This window comes from Triticum aestivum, chromosome 1B (genome assembly GCF_018294505.1).
Source record: "Triticum aestivum cultivar Chinese Spring chromosome 1B, IWGSC CS RefSeq v2.1, whole genome shotgun sequence".
Lineage (NCBI taxonomy): Eukaryota > Viridiplantae > Streptophyta > Magnoliopsida > Poales > Poaceae > Triticum > Triticum aestivum.
The window spans coordinates 526,543,541-526,566,704 of record NC_057795.1 but is presented as its reverse complement, the minus strand read 5'-3'; positions in this window follow the sequence as shown (position 1 = coordinate 526,566,704).

The window sequence follows — 23,164 nt, the reverse complement described above, 5'->3', positions numbered from 1 at the left end:
GTGCTTCAAGGCACGTTTCCCTCAGGAAGGTATAAGGCAAGGAAGGCAAAACCACTAGGAGTTCATCGCAAGGAACATTCAGGAGCTACAGGAGTCAAGAGTCATGCGCGGCAGTCGCCGCCTACCCGCTGTAGCCCCACATCCCGGCGAGGATGGTGGGCTGCGTGTCTGCATCGACATACCAGGGCTCAACCGAGCCGCGTCTCAGGAGCGCCTCTGGCCTTCATGCATTTGGCATTGCGAGGGTCCACCTCACAGCTACGTTTTCATGCCTTTCGGCCTGCCGAACACGGCTGCTGCCCACCAGCACCTGATGAGGAGCATCCTGGAAGCTCAGGTGGCCAGGCACCACGCGTTCCCGGAGGAGATGGAGATGGGCCTTGAGGAGCCGCCCGGACCCTCAGAGCCTCCCGAGGCTCAGGGCTCCGAGGGCTCGTGAGGGTTGGTTGCTTCACCGCGCGTGGACAGCTACTCGGACACTCGCTCTGCAATGGTATCAGGTGACATCCTTTCAAGTTTTATCTTCAGCTGGGAGCGCCCGCAGGGCCGCATCATTCCCAGGTTGCGTGGGTCCGTCCCTGCGGCATGTATCCGTTTTGCTTAATGTTTTTCATCTACTTTGTTGGGGGCGCCCCTCGGGCTGCATTATCCCCAGGCTGCTCGGGCCAGGCCCAGTGGCATTTACTTCTATGCATCGATCTAAATGAATTTGCTCCTTCGTGCTTAACATGCTATGCTTAATCGCCTGCTCGATTAATGCCTACGTTTGGCGTCGCTCGCTCTGGCACGACACTTGCGCATGGGTCTGTCCTTGCAACGCCGAAAAATCTGAGTGGCTGAGCGCTGGCCGCGGCAGCCCCGCAAGGCGCCACCTCACCAGGCCCTCGGTGCCCCAATCACTCCCTCAGAGCGACCGATGGTTAGCTGACAACCGAGACAATAGGCCTTGTTTCCCCTCGTGGTTGGTATGCAGGACCCGCTCCAGGAGTAACGCTGGTGGCATCGCGAGACTTCTTCTCCTTCTCTTCAGCACAACCCCCTTGCACGTTAAAAGGGGGGCGCCTGAGCATTGTGACTCATGGGCTCTTACTGGCTCTCCAGCCCTCACCCCCTGGCCTTGACCCACGACATCGCGACCTATCATACCAGCGGCGGCTGAGCTCGCTCGAGGGCCGGGACCTGAGGACGTAGAGCATTAAGGGAAGCGCGGGGGAGAGGGAAGAAGCTCGCGAGGGCCTAACCCAGCAGCACCTCAGTTGCCGTCGCGCAAGCCCGACACCTCAACGGAAACTACCCCGAGCCTACAAGATAAGTCACGTGAAAACTGATCCGACTCAGCGCTTAACCCTCACCTACTGCAGCTCTGTCACGGCAACACTACTTGCCTTTCTCTCCTAGCGGAGGCTGCTTGAGCACTAAAGGGGACCTCCTGAGCATCGCGACTCAGGGGCTCTTACTGGACCTTGGGCCGCTCACCTCCTGGCCTTGACCATGGCATCACGACCTAGCATACCAGCGACGGCTGAAGCCTGCCTGGGGACCGGGACCTATGAGCGTAGAGCACCAAGCCCTCGTAATGAAAGAAAGGGGGAGCCAAGCCGGGACAGGACAAGCATCTCGCGTTAATTCGTCGTGAGGATATAATATTCACAAAAGACGTGGCCAGCGCCTTACATGCCCCCGCGGGGTGGTACTTCGATTCCTCGCTGGAAACAAAAGGTGCTAATGCTAAGGAGTGCTAAGTACGCACGCCTCCGCGGGAGACGCCATCATCAACAGTGGGCCGTCAGGTGCCGACGCCAACCCCATACAGATCAATGATGTCGGCGGCCTGATGCAGCAGCCCTGTCCTGAGCGCGACGTGAGCTCGGGGGCTCGTAGCTGTCTACGCTCGTCTCCGAAGTCGCGAGAAGCTCGGCAGAGTCGCTGGACCCTCCGGCACCTCCACTTCTGGAGCTGCTGGGGAAGCGGTTGGCAGGCCTGGTCCTCGCCACGACGATGCCCCGGCCGCCTTTCTCGGGGCAGCATTCCAGCCGACGTCCTTCCGCATCAAAGACCTTGAAGAACAGCAAGGAGGCGCCATCATATTCGAGGTGGATTACGAGGGCGCCCCCTGTCCGGCAGATCCGGGCGATCTCGCCCCATCCACGGGTCATGTAGACCTTGCCCAGAGCGACAACCTCGACCTCCGCTTCGGTCGCAGGGGTACTGCAGTCAGTGTGCTGCAGCCAGAGCTCAAGAGGCCCCCTCGGGGGGATCTCAAAGGTGAAGGAGGGAGGAAGGCGAATCCAAGACCGGGGAGCCATGGCGGCGTGGAGCACAAGCTCGCGAGAGGAACCCTCGGCATGGACTCCAGGAGGAATGACACGCACCGCCGTAACCCGCCGGCGCCGACGGCGGCACCGACGGTGACGCTCAACGCCTTCTTCTCCAGGGCCCTCGATCCGAGCATACAAGGGCAGCGGAAACCCAGGCGGCGGCCGCTCGAACCAAGGCCTCGACACCTCCTGTCGAGCACCCTCGTCTCGGCGGCAGAGGACTAACCTCTTCTTCGGCGGAAGAGGGTCAGGACCCTCGCGGGGGGCCTTTCCCTTCTCCTTTGCAGAGAACCAAAGGATTGGTGCCATCAGCGTGAGACGGAGCAATGGCGAAGATGAAGAACAGGAGGAGTAGCACAGGAAGATGAACTGGAGCGGCTTGCGCCGTTCCGTACTTATAGCCTGAGGAGGCCAACCGTTGGCCTCCATGTTCGTAGGTAATCATGACCTGTTTTTGCATGTAGGGACTTGTCAAGTCGTGCGGTGGCCGAGGCGTCGTGGGGAAGCGGAGATGCCCACGTCCAATCAACCGCCACGCGGCGCCCAAGGCCGCAGGCTGTTGGGGCCCGCGGCGCTTCGCACTTGCCCCTTCGCTTCTCTGCTAAGCCAAGTCCGGGTGCGCCTTGGGCCTGGGGGCTACTATCGGTGTTCTGGGAACGGGGGTCCCCAGACTTGCCTGCCTGTGGCCTGCGGCGTGGCTCAAGTGGGGGCCCAATGCAGCCCAACTTCATCAGCTCAAGCTCAAGACCCTCGCGAGGGGCCAAGCCTCGCGGGGCGGACAACAAGGAGCTTCCTCAGGAGCAGCCTCCTCAGGCAGGCTCGCGAGGAGGCGGAGAGATCAAGGCAGGGCACCTCCCGAGGGGCCTGTGACGCAAGCCATGACGATCAGAGGCCAGGAGGGCGCCGGCCAGCGCAGCGTCCTTGTTTCCCTTTCGGTGCTAAGGGGGCAAGCACAGGCCAAGGCATCGGGCAAAGGTTACCGTTTCGGTGCAACAAGACCAAGACCAGCAGAACGACAGGATGGGGGTCATCGTGGAGCCCAGGGCGGCGTCACCGTCAGAGCCTTTGGCAGCCGAAGACCAACTTTAGTCAGGATAAGTGTACCATATGTTCCCCTTCAAAATGGCCAATTGTTGGCGCCCTTCCCGCTCATTATCTTGGGAGAGGCCCAGGGCCTCGCTCTATAAATAGGACTAGCTACCACAAGGTAGAGGCATCTAGAGACCAACTAGAAAGAGAGAGAGAAAGGCGAGTGAACTCACCCAAGCAGTTCATTGCACCAGCTCAAGAACAGCCCCTCGCGAGGCTGTTCTCCCTTTGTACTATTCATCATCAGCCCCTGAGGCAATCCACCACACCACACACTGGAGTAGGGTATTACACCACAATGGTGGCCTGAACCAGTATAAATCTCGTGTCCTCTATGTGTTCATCTTTCTCGCTTAGATCTTTGCGAGACTTCGAGACGTGAGCTGGTAGGGGAGAGATCTTCGCGCGCACCCTAGTGTTCGAACCTCAAGGGTCTGCCGGAACCCGAAATCCGACACCGTCCCACCTAATATCTTCTTGGAAAGGCTATTCAAGCCATCCGTGGTATGGGAAGGGGAGTCCGGCAATATCAATCCGGCTCCGAATACAACCCCGGATTTCGAACCATCTAACGTCGTCGGAGGCTCTGCCACCGAAATAACACCTTCGGCCCACGAAATCATGGCTGTCATCGCCCCGTGGACCGAGCCCTTCTTAGCCTACCTAAATAGGCAAGAGCTCCCTAAGGACCAAAATGAGGCACGTTGTATTGTGCGGCGTTCCAAGGCCTACAAAGTCCACGAGGGAGAGCTCTATAAGAAAAGCGCCACCGGAGTGCTCCAAAGATGCATCTCCAAAGAGGAAGGGTGGTAGCTCTTAGCCGAAATCCATGCCGGACTCGGCTGGCACCACGCTGCAGCTCGGGCACTTGTAAGCAAAGCCTTCCGTATAGGTTTTTACTGGCCGACAGCCCGGGCAGATGCACAGGACCTTGTCCAACATTGCGTCGGTTGCCAACTCTTCGCCAATCAGAGCCATATGCCCCCTACTGCTCTCCAAACAATCCCCATAACTTGGCCCTTCGCGGTGTGGGGGCTGGATATGGTCGGACCTCTTAAAGGGGGAAGCCATAAGAAAAAATACTTATTGGTCATGGTGGACAAGTTCACAAAATGGATAGAAGCCAAACCAGTTAAAACGGCCGAATCCGGACCATTGATAGACTTCATATCAGGGGTTGTACACTGTTACGGTGTCCCCCACAGCATCGTCACTGACAATGGTTCAAATTTCACAGCCGATGAGGTGAAAACTTGGTGCGGCAACATGGGCATTAAGCTCGATTATGCCTCTGTCTATCACCCTCAAACAAAAGGTCAAGTCGAACGTGCAAATGGTCTCATCATGAGCGGCATCAAACCCAGACTAGTGCGATCCTTGAAGGAATCAGACACGCACTGGGTCGAGGAACTCGACTCTGTACTCTGGGGGCTGTGGACCATGCCGAATCGTACAACCGGATACACACCATTTTTTATGGTGTGCGGCGCAGAAGCAGTGCTACCCTACGACATAATCCATGACTCACCTCGCATGCGCATGTACGAAGAGAAGGAAGCCGAGTTAGATCGGCAGGACAATTTAGACGCCCTGGAGGAGGAGCATGGCGTCGCAAAAGCCCGTTCCGCATTCTATCAGCAGCAGGCTCGAAGGTATCAAAGCAGAGAAGTACGGGACAAAACTTATAATGTTGGCGAACTCGTTCTACGCCTACCGGAGAAGAAGAAGGACAAGCTCAAACCCAAATGGGAGGGTCCCTTCATCATTGATAAATTTCTCACCGGAGGAGCATACCGTCTGTGCAATACATCTGATAACAGACTCGAGCCGAACCCATGGAACGCGGCCAGACTCCGAAGATTCTATGCCTAGTGCCGAACTAAGTGTTCGTTTCCTTATCTCCGCTCTTTCAATTATGTCCTCCTTCTTCCTTTCTCGCCCTCTTTACCTTTTTCACATAAAGCCTTAAATACTGTATGGATGCTTTGATCACTCCGGCCGCACTACGCGTGCTCACTATACCTGGGGGCTTCCTATACGGAAGCTAAATATAATTACTTTAATGGCTTCCTGCCAACCACATATGCGTTTTCTTTCCATATGTGCCTTTTCTTCACCATTATATGCATCAATATGACTTAAGTTTTGGCCATGCTGGGTTGCCTGGCTCTTGTGTTTATGCCCTACATTCCTGCTAATTTGGCTAGGGCATAAGGGGTGCACCTCTGTGATTGTTACTGCCGGTTCAGCCGGATGTGTACCTCAGACTGGGTGAAGCCGAAAGCTAGCGTTCTTAAGGGAATATTTGGTTGGTGAATAAAATATGTTTTTCGTTTATTACAACGTGAACCCCCAAATGTTTTGTATCCTGCTCTTTTGTTCGCAGTTCGGACATGCACATTGATGCATGCTTACCCAGGGAAAGGAACCCCTAACGGAACTATTCTCCCTGGAAGATGTTTCTTACTATCCATGTAATATAACATAACTAGTTGGGTTCTTGTCTATTCAAGCACTTATGACCCCTACGCCTGGTTTCCATGCATACCCCGGTTTTACATGCTTAGCGGGTATTCGGATACACTTCAGACTGTCGGGTCCGAGGGCTGAAGCGAAAAGGTCCGCCATGACAAATGATTTTCAATCTGGCTAGGGACTACATATGTCCATTGAATTACATAGTCACTTGGACTGGCTATATTCTTCCTCTATACCATCCAACAGGCTGTCTAGCCTACAATCCTGTTGGGAATACTTTGCGGCTAACGCTACTTGGTCATACACCAGGCTTACGGGAATATCTTGCCCATCTGACCCCACCGGTCCAACTTCGGCCATATAGTTTGGGTCAGCCTTGACGTATCGCGTCTTCACCATAGCCCAGGCTTCCCTTGCACCTTGTCCGCAAGCTGATATCTTCCATAGCCGGAAGTGCCGCCGTGCTCCTTTGAGCATCTCCACAAGCACGCCCATGCCTCCTGGCAGGGGAGCGGATGGCCACAGGGCTTGGGCAATACCCTGCATCACCTGCCGAGCTTGTTCGTGTAGTCGTGAGAGATCTTGCAGCATATCGCCTACAGATCCAGGCATCTCCTCTTTAGGACGGCCTGTCAGCATACCTACAGACATAACTCTGTCAACACGCTTCCTCGCTGAACTGTACTGCAGTTCGTTTAAGCACTTACTATAAATGCCGCGTCGAAGCCTCCTGTTCTCCTTTACGGAGTCAGGAAGCTGAGCCCGAACATCTGCCAATTTGACACTCAGTCGGATATTGGCATCTTGGAGATTATTTTTCTCTTGAATAACCTGAGTCAGCACGCGCTCGCCCGCCTTCAGCTGACTTCGCAGATGTGGCTCGTTATCTTTCAAGATCTTTGGATTCTCTCCGGGATTGTCTACAAAATATTTTTTTAGATTTGTAAATCATGCCAAATAAATAACTGGTATACATCCTTACAAATTCCTTTATCAAGGCAAGTATTACCAGAAGAGGCCTTTTGGGATTCCTCTAGTTCGGCAACGGCGGCCTTTAGTTGGGTCTTGCATTTCCCCAGCTCTTGAGATAAATGGGGATTCTTCTCTACAAGAACCTATGCATACAATGATCCTTAAATCAGTTGTGCCAACTGTTTCAAGTCTCAGGGGCTACTACTACACATACTTATCAAATTTTCTTACCCGTATATCCTTCACATACTGGTCTGTTGCTTTGGCAAGTCCATCTTGAGCTGCGTGGATATATGCATCTCCGGAGTTGAAGGCATGGAACGCCTCTTCGGAAAAAATACCATTGCGGAGTACGGCCCGTCTGCGCCGGTGATTCATGGCGCTCTCCACTTCGGAATTTGTAGCGGAAAACCTGTCCGCATCCTCTGTAGGAGGATAATGCGGTGTGTCCCCACATCAGCCTCCACCCATGAGTCTGGTTCAGGAATCCGGCTGCTTGAGGCGTGGCTGGCAGGGTCTCCGGATATAGTCCGGCGACTACTCTTTCTGTCAGGACATAATGAAAATCGTCACATCTCAGCAAAAGATAATCATGGAGGAAGTTTAATTTGTACCTCTGCGCCGGCATCTCAATCCTAACTGCCTTCCTCTTAAACTTGCCCGGCCCGGGTGCCCTTTGCGGATGAACCCCCACAGGCTCAGCACGGCGTCCCGGCGACCGTTTCTATAAAAATGCAACATGTGTGCGTAAGGTATGGCACAATTCGGAAGTTAGGGCTCCGGTTTTACTTACATTCGACACAGGGAGCAGCCCGGGATAATCGACAAGGATGGACACCTGGGCACCATCACAGCTTGCTTGATAGAATGTCCCATCGACAAGCTCCACAGAAATATCCGGATCTTCTTCAAGTCCGAGGTCGAGAGCCCGGCCAGGATCCTCTGGCTGCGGAGATGGGCTGTTGAACTCCTTCACGGCCTTTTTCAGTTCCTGCTTTAAAAATAGCAAGGTGAATGTTGGTGAAAAAGGACACAAGAATGGATAGAGTCGAGTAAAGAATGATAGCTTACCCAGCTTGGGGGGTTGTACATGGAAAATCCATCCAACGGCTTAATGCGGAGGAACTCCTCTTCTTCTCCTTTATACAAATCCGACAATATTCTCGCCAGAGCGGTGGCGGAGTCCGGACCTTTACGACCGCAATGGGTGGCGTCATCTTCTCCATTGAAATGCCACATGGGTTTCCCGCGATATTGAAGTGGCTGCACCCCCCGCATTATGCATATTGACATAACTTTGGTTATTTGTCAGTCCTGATTGGGACAGGATTTTTATCCTGCTCATCAGATAGAGGACTTCTCTGTCATCTTCCTCCTGGGGGCTCCGAGGGCGCCAACTTTGGCGTTTCTTTAGTGGGGCATTGGTAAACTCAGGAAGGCCCGGCCGGACTGGGTCCGGAAGGGGAACATCATCTACATAAAACCACTCCGAGGGCCAGTCTTCGGATGCTTTCTTTGGAGTGCCGAACAGATATCCGGCCTGGGAGACGCGCCATATTTCGGATCCGCCCACTTGATATATAGATCCCTCCTGATTGCGAGGGACGAGGCAGAATAGCCTCTTCCGTAACTCGAAATGAGCTTCGCAGCCCAGAAATAGCTCGCAGAGGGCAACATAACCTGCGATGTGCAGTATGGAGGCAGGAGTGAAGTTATGCAGCTGGAGGCCGTAGAACACCATGAGCCCGCGAAGGAATGGGTGGATTGGAAACCCAAGTCCTCTCAGCAAATATGGGACAAGGCATATCCGCTCCCCCCAAGATGGGTTAGGAAAGCTCTCCGCTTGCTCCTGATGACCCACAAGTGTAGGGGATATATCACAGTCCTTTCGATAAGTAAGAGTGTCGAACCCAACGAGGAGCATAAGGAAATGATAAGCGGGTTTCAGTAAGGTTTTCTCTACAAGCACTGAAATTGTAAGTAACAGATAGTTTTGTGATAAGATAAATTGTAAAGAGTAATAAGTAATAAAAGTAAATAAGGTGCAGCAAGGTGGCCCAATCCTTTTTTAGCAAAGGACAAGCCTGGACAATTTCTTAGAATGAGAAAAGCTCTCCCGAGGACACATGGGAATTATCGTCAAGCTAGTTTCATCACACTCATATGATTCACGTTCGTTACTTTGATAATTTGATATGTGGGTGGACCGGTGCTTGGGTACTGCTCTTACTTGGACACGCATCCCACTTATGATTAAACCCTATTGCAAGCATCCGCAACTACAACAAAAGTATTAAGGTAAACCTAACCATAGCATGAAACATATGGATCCAAATCAGCCCCTAATGAAACAATGCATAAACTAGGGTTTAAGCTTCTGTCACTCTAGCAACCCATCATCTACTTATTACTTCCCAATGCCTTCCTCTAGGCCCAAATAATGGTGAAGTGTCATGTAGTCAACGTTCACATAACACCACTAGAGGAAAGACAACATACATCTTATCAAAATACCGAACGAATACCAAATTCACATGACTACTAATAGCAAGACTTCACCCATGTCCTCAGGAACAAACGTAACTACTCACAAAGCATATTCATGTTCATAATCAGAGGTGTAATAATATGCATTAAGGATCTGAACATATGATCTTCCACCAAGTAAACCAATAAGTATCAACTGCAAGGAGTAATCAACACTACTAGCAACCCACAGGTACCAATGTGTGGTTTTGGATACAAGAGATGAACTAGGGTTTGAGAGGAGATGGTGCTGATGAAGATGTTGATGGAGATTGACCCCCTCCCGATGAGAGGATCGTTGGTGATGACGATGGTGATGATTTACCCCTCCCGGAGGGAAGTGTCCCCGGCAGAACAGCTCTGCCGGAGCTCTAGATTGGTTCCGCCAAGGTTCCGCCTCATGGCGGCGGAGTTTCGTCTCGTAAGCTTGCCGATGATTTTTTTCAGGATAAAAACCTTCATATAGTAGAAGATGGAGACCGGGGGCCATTAGGGGGCCCAGGAGACAAGGGGCGCGCCTAGTAGGGGTGGGCGCGCCCCCACCCTCCTGGACAGGGTGTGGGCCCCCTGAGGTGTTTCTTTCGCTCAAAAATTCTTATTAAATCCAAAAAAAGGTTTCGTGGAGTCTCAGGTCTTTTGGAGCAGTGCAGAATAGGTTTCCAATGTTTGCTCCTTTTCCAGCCAGAATTCTAGCTGCCGGCATTCCCCCTCTTCATGGTAAACCTTACAAAATAAGAGATAATAGTCATAAGTATTGATATATAATGTGTAATAACAGCCCATAATGCAATAAATATTGATATAAAAGCATGATGCAAAATGGACGTATCAACTCCCCCAATCTTAGACCTCGCTTGTCCTCAAGCGGAAGCCGAAATCGAAAAATATGTCAACATGTTTAGAGATAGAGGTGTCGATAAAAATAAAATACGGACATGGGGGCATCATTATCATTCTTATAATAGCAACATATATAGATTTTGTCATATGATTTCTTATGCTCAAGTAACAATGAATTCACAATGTCAAGCATGGTTCAGAAACTTCATCGAAAGCTAACAAACTATAATCTCAGTCATTGAAGCAATTGCAATTTATCATAACATCAGAAAGAGTCAAAAATAGAGCTTTTCAGCAAGTCCACATACTCAACTACCATATAATCTTCTACAATTGCTAACACTCATGCAATACTTGTGGTTATGGAGTTTCAACCGGACACTGAGAAAGATAGGGGCTAATTGTGTTGCCTCCCAACGTATTCACCTTTAGGTGATGTCAACAATAATAGTCCATGCTAACGAACATCCAGTTGGATATATACATCATGATCTTTCAAACACGAGGAGCTTGCCAAAGGATAAAATGAAAAAGGGAAAGGTGGAGGTCACCTTGACTCAAGCATAAAGTAAAAACATAAAGTAGAAACATAAAGCAAAAGACAGGCCCTTCGCAGAGGGAAGCAGAGGTTGTCATGCGCTTTTAGGGTTGGATACACAAAATCTTAGTACGAAAGAACGTCACTTTATATTGCCACTTGTGTATGGACCTTTATTATGCAGTCCGTCGCTTTTATTGCTTCCATAACAAGATCGTATAAAGCTTATTTTCTCCGCACTAATAAGTCATGCATATTTAGAGAGAAATTTTTATTGCTTGCACCGATGACAACTTAATTGAAGGATCTTACTCAATCCATAGGTAGATATGGTGGACTCTCATGGCAAAACTGGGTTTAAGGATATTTGGAAGCACAAGTAGTATCTCTACTTGGTGCCAGGAATTTGGCTAGCATGAGGGGGAAAGGCAAGCTCAACATGTTCGGAAGGTCAATGACAATATACTTTAACTGAGATGTGAGAAAACATAAACCATTACGTTGTCTTCCTTGTCCAATGTCAACTCTTTTAGCATGTCATACTTAATGAGTGCTCACAATATAAAAGATGTCCAAGATAGTGTATTTATATGTGAAACCTCTCTTTCCTTATTACTTCCTATTAATTGCAACGAAGACCAAAACTAGGTTTATCAACTCTCAACAACTTTTAAGCCTCATACTTTCTATGTGTGAAGTTGTCACTATCCATAAGATCAATAGGAACTCTTTTATTCTTTTTATTCTTTCTATTTTTCTCAAGATCATAGCAAGATAGCAAAGCCCCTGACTCAATACTAATCTTTATTATAGATAGCTCACGGACTCGATTACATAAAGAGATCACAAAGCAAACTCAAAACTATTTGATATCAAAACTTCAATCTACTAAATCAAAATACTACTAAAAGGATCGAGCAAAATAAAACGGTAAAGATAGGAGTGTGATGGTGGTACGATACCGGGGCACCTCCCCCAAGCTTGGCGTTGCCAAGGGGAGTGCCCATACCCATGTGATTATGTCTCCTTCATGGTGGGTGTTGTGATATTCTTGGCAATAATGCCCCTCAGGATACTATTCTCCTCCTCGAGCTTATTGACTTGTTGCTTGAGGCCCACAACTTCTTTGCGGAGCTTGCCGGTAATGGCTAAAGCTCCCTTTACCCAAGGATGCTGCATAGCTTCTGGAGAACAAGTGACACACTTTTTCATATTTTCATAAGAAAGGAATCTAAAGTTGGAAGGGATGACCGAATTTGGAATAGCCGAGCTATGTAGTTCCCCCATCATGAATTCTTCTTGGAAACGCGAAGTGACTTCTTGATGTTCCTCCATGGCATCTATTCTTTTCAAGTTAGCCTCCATCTCATCCTCCGTTGATGGTCCAAAGTGATAAGCATTACTTTTTGCTCCTGGACCTATTGTTGGGTGAGATACCCGACTCTCCCCGACTGACTCTTGAGAAGACATCTTGCTCTAAATCTGCAACAGGGACAACTTGAAACGAAAACAAAGGATATTTGCATGATACAGTGGTCAAAACCTTCGGGTAATTATATAATGAATTTTTACCGACCAAAATACGTAACGTGCAAGAAGACGGAGTCCGGAAGGCACACGAGGTGTCCACGAGACAGGGGGGCGCGCCCAGTAAGGGTGGGCACGCCCTCCACTCTCGTGGGGGCCTCGTGTCCTTCCCGGACTACTTCTTTCTTCCTAAAATTCTTAAATATTCCAAAACTGATAGAAATTGCCTTTAGAGTTGTTTTGGAGTCGGTTTACTTACCGTACCACATACCTATTCCTTTTCGGAGTCTGGAACATTCTGGAAAGTGTCCCTTATGTATTCCTTTAGGGTTACGGTTTCAATAATATTAGTTTCAACATTGATAGGATTACCTGAAATATAATGTTTAATTCTTTGACCATTCACCACCCTTGGACTTGTGCCTTCGAAGTTGTTAATTTTTATGGCACCAGAACGATAGACCTCCTCGATAACGTAAGGACCTTCCCATTTAGAGAGAAGTTTTCCTGCAAAAAATCTTAAACGAGAGTTGAATAATAACACATAATCACCTATGTTAAACTCACGCTTTTGTATCCTTTTGTCATGCCAGCGTTTGACTTTTTCTTTGAATAGCTTGGCATTCTCATAGGCTTGGGTTCTCCACTCATCAAGTGAGCTAATATCAAACAACCTCTTCTCACCGGCAAGTTTCAAGTCATAGTTGAGCTCTTTAATAGCCCAATATGCTGTATGTTCAAGTTCTAGAGGTAAATGACAAGCTTTTCCATAAACCATCTTATATGGAGACATACCCATAGGATTTTTATATGCAGTTCTATAGGCCCACAATGCATCATCAAGTTTTTTTGGACCAATTCTTTCTAGATCTATTAACAGTCTTTTGCAAAATTAATTTGAGCTCTCTATTGCTCAACTCTACTTGACCACTAGACTGTGGGTGATAAGGAGATGCGATTCTATGATTGACATCGTACTTAGCAAGCATCTTACGGAAAGCACCATGAATAAAATGTGAACCACCGTCAGTCATAAGATATCTAGGGACTCCAAACCTCAGAAAAATAACTTCTTTAATAATTTTAATAGAAGTGTTATGATCAGCACTACTAGTTGGAATAGCTTCTACCCACTTAGTAACATAATCAATAGCAACTAAAAAATGTGTGTAACCATTAGAGGCAAGAAAAGGTCCCATATAATCAAAGCCCCAAACATCAAATGGTACAATAACAAGAGAATAATTCATAGGCATTTCTTGACGTCTACTAATATTACCAATTCTTTGACATTCATCACAAGACAATACAAACTTACGGGCATCTTTGAAGAGAGTAGGCCAATAAAAACCGGATTGCAATACCTTATGTGCAGTTCTGTACCCAGCGTGGTGTCCTCCATATGATTTAGAGTGACACTTGCGTAGGATCTGTTCCTGTTCATGCTCAGGTACACAACGTCTAATAACACCATCTACTCCTTTATAAAGGTGTGGGTCATCCCAAAAGTAATGTCTTAAATCATAAAAGAACTTTTCTTTTGCTGGTATGTGAAACTAGGTGGTATAAGTTTAGGAACAATGTAATTAGCATAATCAACATACCAAGGAGCAGTACGAGAAGCATTAACGACCGCTAATTGTTCATCAGGAAAGCTATCATTAATAGGCAGTGGGTCATCAAGAATATTCTCTAATCTAGACAAGTTGTCTGCAACTGGGTTCTCAGCTCCCTTTCTATCAATAATATGCAAATCAAATTCTTGGAGCAAGAGAACCCATCTAATGAGTCTAGGCTTAGCATCTTTCTTTTCCATAAGATATTTAATAGCAGCGTGATCAGTGTGAATAGTAACTTTGGAATCAACAATATAAGGTCTAAACTTATCACATGCAAACAACAACTGCTAAGAATTATTTTTCAGTAGTAGCATAATTTCTCTGGGAAGTATCAAGAGTTTTACTAGCATACTGGATAACATTTAATCTCTTATCAACTCTTTGCCCTAGAACAACACCTACAACATAATCACTAGCATCAAACATAATTTCAAAAGGTAACTTCTAATCAGGTGGCTGGACAATAGGTGCTATAATCAAAGCTTTCTTAAGTATTTCAAATTCTTCTACACAATCATCATCAAATACAAAAGGAATATCTTTTTGCAATAAATTAGTCATAGGCCTAGAGATTTTAGAAAAGTCCTTAAGGAACCTCCTATAAAAACCAGCATGACCAAGGAAACTTCTTATACCTTTTATGTCCTTGGGACATGGAATCTTTTCAATAGCATCAACTTTAGCTTTATCAACTGCAATACCTCTCTCAGAGATCTTGTGCCCCAAGACAATGCCTTCATTAACCATAAAGTGGCACTTTTCCCAATTCAAGACGAGACTAGTGTCTTCGCAACTCGATCAAGGTTGCTCAAGCAATCATCAAAGGAGGATCCATAAACAGAGAAGTCATCCATGAATACCACACAAATCTGTTCACAAAAGTCAGAGAATATAGCCATCATACATCTTTGAAAGGTAGAAGGTGCATTACATAAACCAAAAGGCATACGTCTATAAGCAAAAGTACCGAAAGGGCAAGTAAACGTAGTTTTTGATTGATCTTCCGCTGATACAGGTATTTGAGAGAAACCAGAATAATCATTTAGAAAGCAGAAATGTGTATTTTTGGATAGTCTTTCTGGCATTTGATCAATAAAAGGTAAAGGGTAATGATCTTTCTTAGTAGCTTTATTTAATTTACGGAAATCAATTACCATCCTATAACCTGTAATAATTCTTTGTGGAATCAATTCATCTTTATCATTAGGAACAACAGTAATACCTCCCTTTTTAGGGACACAATGGACAGGGCTTACCCATTCACTATCAGCAACGGGGTAAATTATACCTGCCTCGAGGAGCTTTAGTATCTCATTTCTTACTACTTCTTTCATCTTAGGATTTAATCTTCGTTGATGATCTCTAACTGGTTTGGCATCTTTTTCCACTTTCATTTTGTGTTGGCATAGAGTAGGACTAATGTCCTTAAGATCATCCAGAGTATATCCAATAGCATCACGGTGCTTCTTCAGAGTTTTCAATAATCTTTCCTCTTCCTGCTCTGAAAGATTAGCACTAATAATAACAGGATATATCTTCTCTTCATCAAGATAAGCATATTTAGGATTATCAGGTAATGGTTTTAGCTCAAACACGGGATCACCCTTGGGTGGAGGAGGATCCCCTAAGATTTCAACAGGTAAGTTATGTTTCAGAATAGGTTCCTGTTTAAGGAATGCCTCATCTATTTCCCTTCTTTCTTCCATAAACATATCATTTTCATGGTCTAGCAAATATTGTTCTAATGGATCAGTAGGAGGCACGACAATAGAAGCAAGACCAATTATTTGATCTTTACTAGGTAATTCTTTATCACAGGGTTGTCTACGATATTTAGCAAAATTAAACTCATGAGTCATATCATCCAAGCCAATCGTAACAACATCCTTTTTGCAATCAATCTTAGCTTTAACAGTGTTCAAGAAGGGTCTACCAAATATAATGGGACAAAGTCATCTTGAGGGGAAGTAAGAACAAGAAAATCAGAAGGGTATTTAACCTTCCCACACAAGACTTCAACATCTCTAACAATCCCAATTGTTGAAATAGTATCTCTATTAGCAAGCTTGATAGTAACATCAATATCTTCTAACTCAACAGGTGCAATGTCATGCATAATTTCTTTATATAAATCATAGGGTATTGCACTAGCGCTAGCACCCATATCACATAAGCCATGATAACAATGATCTCCTATTTTAATAGAAATAACAGGCATGCCTACAACAGGTCTATGTGCCTTAGCATATGGTTTTGCAATATTAGCAGCTTCATCACAGAAGTAAATAACATGCCCATCTAAATTATCATCCAAGAGATCTTTAACCATAGCAATACTAGGTTCAACTTTGATTTGCTCAGGAGGTGTATAAGTTCTAGTATTACTCTTACGAACAACTGTCGAAGTTTTAGCATGATCCTTTATCCTAACAGGAAAAGATTGTTTCTCAACATAAGTATTAGGAATAATAGGATCACTATAAGTGATAGTCTTTTCTTCAACAATAATAGGTGCAACTACTTTTACTTCAACGGGAGGATTATATTTAAACCACTTCTCCTTAGGGAGATCAACGTGAGTAGCAAAAGATTCACAAAAAGAAGATACTATCTCAGAGTCAAGTCCATATTTAGCGCTAAATCCACGAAAAACATAGGTATCCATAAAAGATTTAACGCAATCAAACTTAGGTTTCATACTTGACTCCTTACCATCGTCAGAACCCCAATATTCAGAGTTGCATTTAATTCTTTCCAACAAGTCCCATTTGAATTCAATAGTCTTCAGCATATAAGAACCAGCACAGGAAGTATCGAGCATGGTGCGATCATTGAGAGAAAGCCGAGCATAAAATTTTTGAATAATCATTTCTCTGGAGAGCTCATGATTGGGGCATGAATGTAACATTGACTTAATCCTCTCCCAAGCTTGAGAGATGCTTTCTCCTTCGCGAGGCCAGAAATTATATATGTAATTACGATCATGATGAACAAGATGCATAGGATAGAACTTCTAGTGAAATTCCAACTTCAATCATTTATAATCCCAAGATCCCGTATCATCACATAGCCTGAAGCATGTCAATGCATCTCCCTTCAAAGATAAAGGGAAGACCTTCCTTTTGACAACATCATCGGGAATACCTGCAAGCTTAAATAATCCACAAACTTCATCCACAAAGATAAGGTGTAAATCGGGATGCAATGTTCCATCTCCTGCAAATGGATTAGCTACCAGTTTCTCTATCATACCCGAAGGAATTTCAAAGTGAACATTTTCAGTAGGTTCAGTAGGTTGAGGAGCAACTCTTTGCTCTACTGGTCGGGGCGAAGATGACCCGAACAAGCCCCTCAAAGGATTAGTTTCCATAGTAACAAGTAACAAAAAATTTCAGCACACTATATAAATGTTTCCTTACCAAGTTCCACTCACCAAAAGCGCTACACTCCCCGGCAATGGCGTCAGAAAAGAGTCTTGATGACCCACAAGTGTAGGGGATCTATCATAGTCCTTTCGATAAGTAAGAGTGTCGAACCCAACGAGGAGCAGAAGGAAATGATAAGCGGTTTTCAGTAAGGTTTTCTCTGCAAGCACTGAAATTGTAAGTAATAGATAGTTTTGTGATAAGATAAATTGTAAAGAGTAATAAGAAATAAAAGTAAATAAGGTGCATCAAGGTGGCCCAATCCTTTTTGTAGCAAAGGACAAGCCTGGACAATTTCTTATAATGAGAAAAGCACTCCCGAGGACACATGGGAATTATCGTCAAGCTAGTTTCATCACAATCATATGATTCGCGTTCGTTACTTTGATAATTTGATATGTGGGTGGACTGGTGCTTGGGTACTGCCCTTACTTGGACACGCATCCCGCTTATGACTAACCCCTATTGCAAGCATCCGCAACTACAACAAAAGTATTAAGGTAAACCTAACCATAGCATGAAACATATGGATCCAAATCAGCCCCTAATGAAACAATGCATAAACTAGGGTTTAAGCTTCTGTCACTCTAGCAACCCATCATCTACTTATTACTTCCCAATGCCTTCCTCTAGGCCCAAATAATGGTGAAGTGTCATGTAGTCGACGTTCACATAACACCACTAGAGGAAAGACAACATACATCTTATCAAAATATCGAACGAATACCAAATTCACATGACTACTAATAGCAAGACTTCACCCATGTCCTCCAGAACAAACGTAACTACTCACAAAGCATATTCATGTTCATAATCAGAGGTGTAATAATATGCATTAAGGATCTGAACATATGATCTTCCACCAAGTAAACCAATAAGTATCAACTACAAGGAGTAATCAACACTACTAGCAACCCACAGGTACCAATGTGTGGTTTTGGATACAAGATTGGATACAAGAGATGAACTACGGTTTGAGAGGAGATGGTGCTGATGAAGATGTTGATGGAGATTAACCCCCTCCCAATGAGAGGATCGTTGGTGATGACGATGGTGATGATTTCTCCCTCCCGGAGGGAAGTGTCCCCGGCAGAACAGCTCTGTCGGAGCTCTAGATTGGTTCCGCCAAGGTTCCGCCTCGTGGTGGCGGAGTTTCGTCTCGTAAGCTTGCCCACGATTTTTTTCAGGATAAAACCCTTCATATAGCAGAAGATGGACACCAGGGGGCCCAGGAGACAAGGGGCGCGCCCAGTAGGTGTGGGCGCGCCCCCACCCTCCTGGACAGGGTGTGGGCCCCCTGAGGTGATTCTTTAGCTCAATAATTCTTATTAAATCCAAAAATAGGTTTCGTGGAGTCTCAGGTCTTTTGGAGCAGTGCAGAATAGGTTTCCAATGTTTGCTCCTTTTCCAGCTAGAATTCCAGCTGCCGGTGATACGTCTCCAACGTATCTATAATTTTTGATTGCTCCATGCTACTTTATCTACTGTTTTGGACTATATTGGGCTTTATTTTTCACTTTTATATTACTTTTGGGACTAACCTATTAACCGGAGGCCCAGCCCAGAGTTGCTGTTTTTTGCCTTTTTCAGTATTTCGATGAAACAGAATATCAAACGGAGTCCAAACGGAATGAAACTTTCGGGATCGTGATTTTCCAACCGAACGTGATCCAGGAGACTTGGACCCTACTCCAAGAAGCTTCCGAGGAGGTCACGAGGGTGGAGGGCGCGCCCCCTGGGCGCGCCCCCCCTACCTCGTGGGCCCCCCAGAGCTCCACCAACGTACTCCTTCCTCCTATATATACCCACGTATCCCCGTATGATCAGAAGGGGAGCCAAAAACCTAATTCCACCGCCGCAACCTTCTGTATCCACGAGATCCCATCTTGGGGCCTATTCCGGAGCTCTGCCAGAGGGGGCATCCACCATGGAGGGTTTCTACATCAACACCATAGCCCCTCCGATGAAGTGTGAGTAGTTTACTTTAGACCTTCGGGTCCATAGCTAGTAGTGGCTTCTTCTCCCTTTTTGGATCTCAATACAATGTTCTCCCCCTCTCTCGTGGAGATCTATTCGATGTAATCTTCTTTTTGCGGTGTGTTTGTTGAGACTGATGAATTGTGGGTTTATGATCCAGCTTATCTATGAATAATATTTGAATCTTTTCTGAATTCTTTTATGTATGATTGAGTTATCTTTGCAAGTCTCTTCGAATTATCTTTTTGGTTTGGCCAACTAGATTGGTAGTTCTTGCAACGGGAGAAGTGCATGGCTTTGGGTTCAATCTTGCGGTGTCCTTACTGAGTGACAGAAAGAGTTGCAAGGCACATATTGTATTGTTGCCATCGAGGATAACAAGATGGGGTATTTATCATATTGCATGAATTTGTTCCTCTACATCATGTCATCTTGCTTAAGGCGTTACTCTGTTTTTAACTTAATACTCTAGATGCATGCTGGATAGCGGTCAATGAGTGGAGTAATAGTAGTAGATGCAGAATCGTTTCGATCTACTTGTCACGGACGTGATGCCTATATACATGATCATTGCCTAGATATACTCATAACTATGCTCAATTCTATCAATTGCTCAACAGTAATTTGTTCACCCACCATAGAATACTTATGCTCTTGAGAGAAGCCACTAGTGAAATCTATGGCCCCCGGGTCTATTCTCATCATATCAATCTATATTACTTTATTTACTTGCTTTGTTTTTTTACTTTGCCTTTACTTTTACTTTGCATCTATCTATCAAAAATACCAAATATATTATCTCTATCAGATCTCACTCTCGTAAGTGACCGTGAAGGGATTGACAACCCCTAAGCGTTGGTTGCAAGTTGCTATCGTTTTGTGCAGGTACGAGGGACTTGCGCATGACCTCCTACTGGATTGATACATTGGTTCTCAAAAACTGAGGGAAATACTTACGCTACTGTGCTTCATCATCCTCTCCTCTTCAGGGAAAACCAACACAAGCTTGAGACGTAGCAGCCGGCATTCCCCCTCTTCATGGTAAACCTTGCAAAATAAGAGAGAATAGCCATAAGTACTGATATATAATGTGTAATAACAGCCCATAATGCAATAAATATTGATATAAAAGCATGATGCAAAATGGATGTATCAGCTCCCCGCCGTTATAGGTGGCTAGTCTGGCTCGGACGAGGACCATGTATGCAGGTGGAAGAAACCCTTGGGTCTGCAACTCTACTAAATGGCTATGGGGGACAGAGCTCTTTTTCCAATCACCCGGCATAGAGCTATGGGAACAAGAAGAAGAGCTGTGGCGACCGACCATGATAGAATGGTTTTCCGGACGCGCTCTGTTGAATGCTTGCTTGGGGGAAGATGGTCAGATTTGGATCTAAGGATCCCCATCTCTTCAAATAGATGGTTCGTTTACAGGGTCAGGGTGGCAAATGTAAAAATGCCCCGGTTCCTCGTATTCACTCGACACGTGGAGATAGCCATTATTGAAGCACAAAAGCCGAGGAGTACAACTTTAATGGGAAGCCAGACACTGTTTGCTACAACAGGTACTTTGGATTTGAAGAAGAACCCGCCTTGCAATGCTGAAGACAATCTACGCGCCGGACTCATCGTCATTGAAGCCTGGTTCGGGGGCTACTGAGGGAGTCCTAGATTCGGGGGTATCCGGACAGCCGTACTATATACTTTGGCCGGACTATTGGACTATGAAGATACAAGATTGAAGACTTCGTCCCGTGTCCGGATGGGACTCTCCTTTGCGTGGAAGGCAAGCTTGGTGATTTGGATGTTAGATCTCCTTCTCTGTAACCGAGTCTGTGTAACCCTAGCCCCTCCGGTGTCTATATAAACTGGAGGGTTTAGTCCGTAGGACAAGAACAATCATAATCATAGGCTAGCTCTTAGGGTTTAGCCTCTACAATCTCGTGGTAGATCAACTCTTGTAATACTCATATCATCAAGATCAATCAAGTAGGAAGTAGGGTATTACCTCCATCGAGAGGGCCCAAATCTGGGTAAACATCGTGTCCCCAGTCTCCTGTTACCATTAGCCTTAGACGCACAGTTCGGGACCACCTACCCGAGATCTTCCAGTTTTGACACTGACACCGGGCCTTAGTGTTTTTGTTTGATTGGCGATGGGGTGCGGGCTGGTGTTCGGGTTGATACGCCGCTTTGTCTCAGCCACGAGGTGGCTGTTCAGCCGCATACTGCGCTGGTAGTCCTCCTTGAGTTGAGGTAGCAACCTGCGCCTTGGGTAACTTTCGGTTGGGCGCTCAAGTCCGTATTCCTCGGCTGCCAGGACCTCAGTCCATCTATCAGTTAGTAGATCTTGATCAGCTTGAAGCTGCTGCTGCTTTTTCTTCAGGCTTTTTGCAGTCGCTATAAGCCGGCGCTTGAGGTGCTCCTGCTCGATGGGATCCTCAGGCACGATGAATTCTTTGTCGCCGAGGCTCACCTCGTCTTTGGAGGGGGACATGTAATTGTCATCCTCCGAGTCTCCATCCATTTCCTGTTTCTCAGGGCTAGCTTGCCCATCCTCCCATCCGACTTGCTCGAAGCTTGGCTGGGCGGGATTGTTTTCGTCTTCGGCACCATGCAGAGTGCTATTGTCTCTTGTGCAGGTATCACTATTTCTGCTATGGCGGGGCTTAGAGCGGCGCCTATGACGCTGGTGCTTAGATTACTTCTCAAGGGGATTATCCCCTGTTGCCTCATCGCCATCGCCTTCTTTGGGCATGTCTACCATATATATATATATATATCATATGATGAGGTGGCTGTCCAGCGCCCTGTGGGCAGTGGTTCCTGTTCTTCTCCTGCATCGTCGTCCATACTGTCGATGTCTTCGGAGTTGAAGTCGAGCATGTCGGTTAAGTCATCGATAGTGGCTATTAAGTGGGTGGTGGGTGGGGAACGAATTTCTTCGTTGTCCGCTTCCCACTCAAGCCGGACATAGTTCGGCCAGGAGTCTCCTGACAGGGAGAGAGACTTTAATAAATTTAGCACGTCGCCCAAGGGCGAGTGCTGAAAGATATCCGTGGAGGTAAAGTCCATGATTGGTGCCCAATCAGATTCGATAGGCACGGATGCACGTGATTTGGAGCCTATGGCCGGAGACGACTCCGAGGGTCTGATGACACAGGCCTCGTCAGAGGCGAAGTCTCTGTTCGGCTCTATCGCCGATGAGTGTGCAGCCTCCGTGGCGGGGTCCATCCACCCGTCCTCGGATGGCATGATTTGCTCCCGATTAAGGGCCGGGGCAGCCGCAGGTGTGATCTCCCAAACACAGTCCGATGGCAGATCTAAGTCATGCTCGTCGTGACTGTTCGACGCACCTGACATGGGCTCGAATCCGTCAAAGATCAAGTCTCCGCGGATGTCGGCGGTGTAGTTCAAGCTTCCAAACCTGACCTAATGGCCAGGGGCGTAGCTATCAATCTGCTCTAGATGGTCAAGCGAGTTGGCCCGCAGTACGAAGCCGCCGAATACGAAGATCTGTCCGGGGAGGAATACCTCCCCCTGGATCGCACCTTGCAGATGATTGAAGGATCCATCGAGCCTTATATTGACGACACAGTGGAACTCTCAATGAAAGCACCAATGTCGGTGTCAAAACCGGTGGATCTCGGGTAGGGGGTCCCGAACTGTGCGTCTAAGGCTAATGGTAATAGGAGGCGGGGGACACAATGTTTACCCAGGTTCGGGCCCTCTCGATGGAGGTAATACCCTACTTCCTACTTGATTGATCTTGATGATATGAGTATTACAAGAGTTGATCTACCACAAGATCGTAGAGGCTAAACCCTAGAAGCTAGCCTATGATTAGGATTGTTG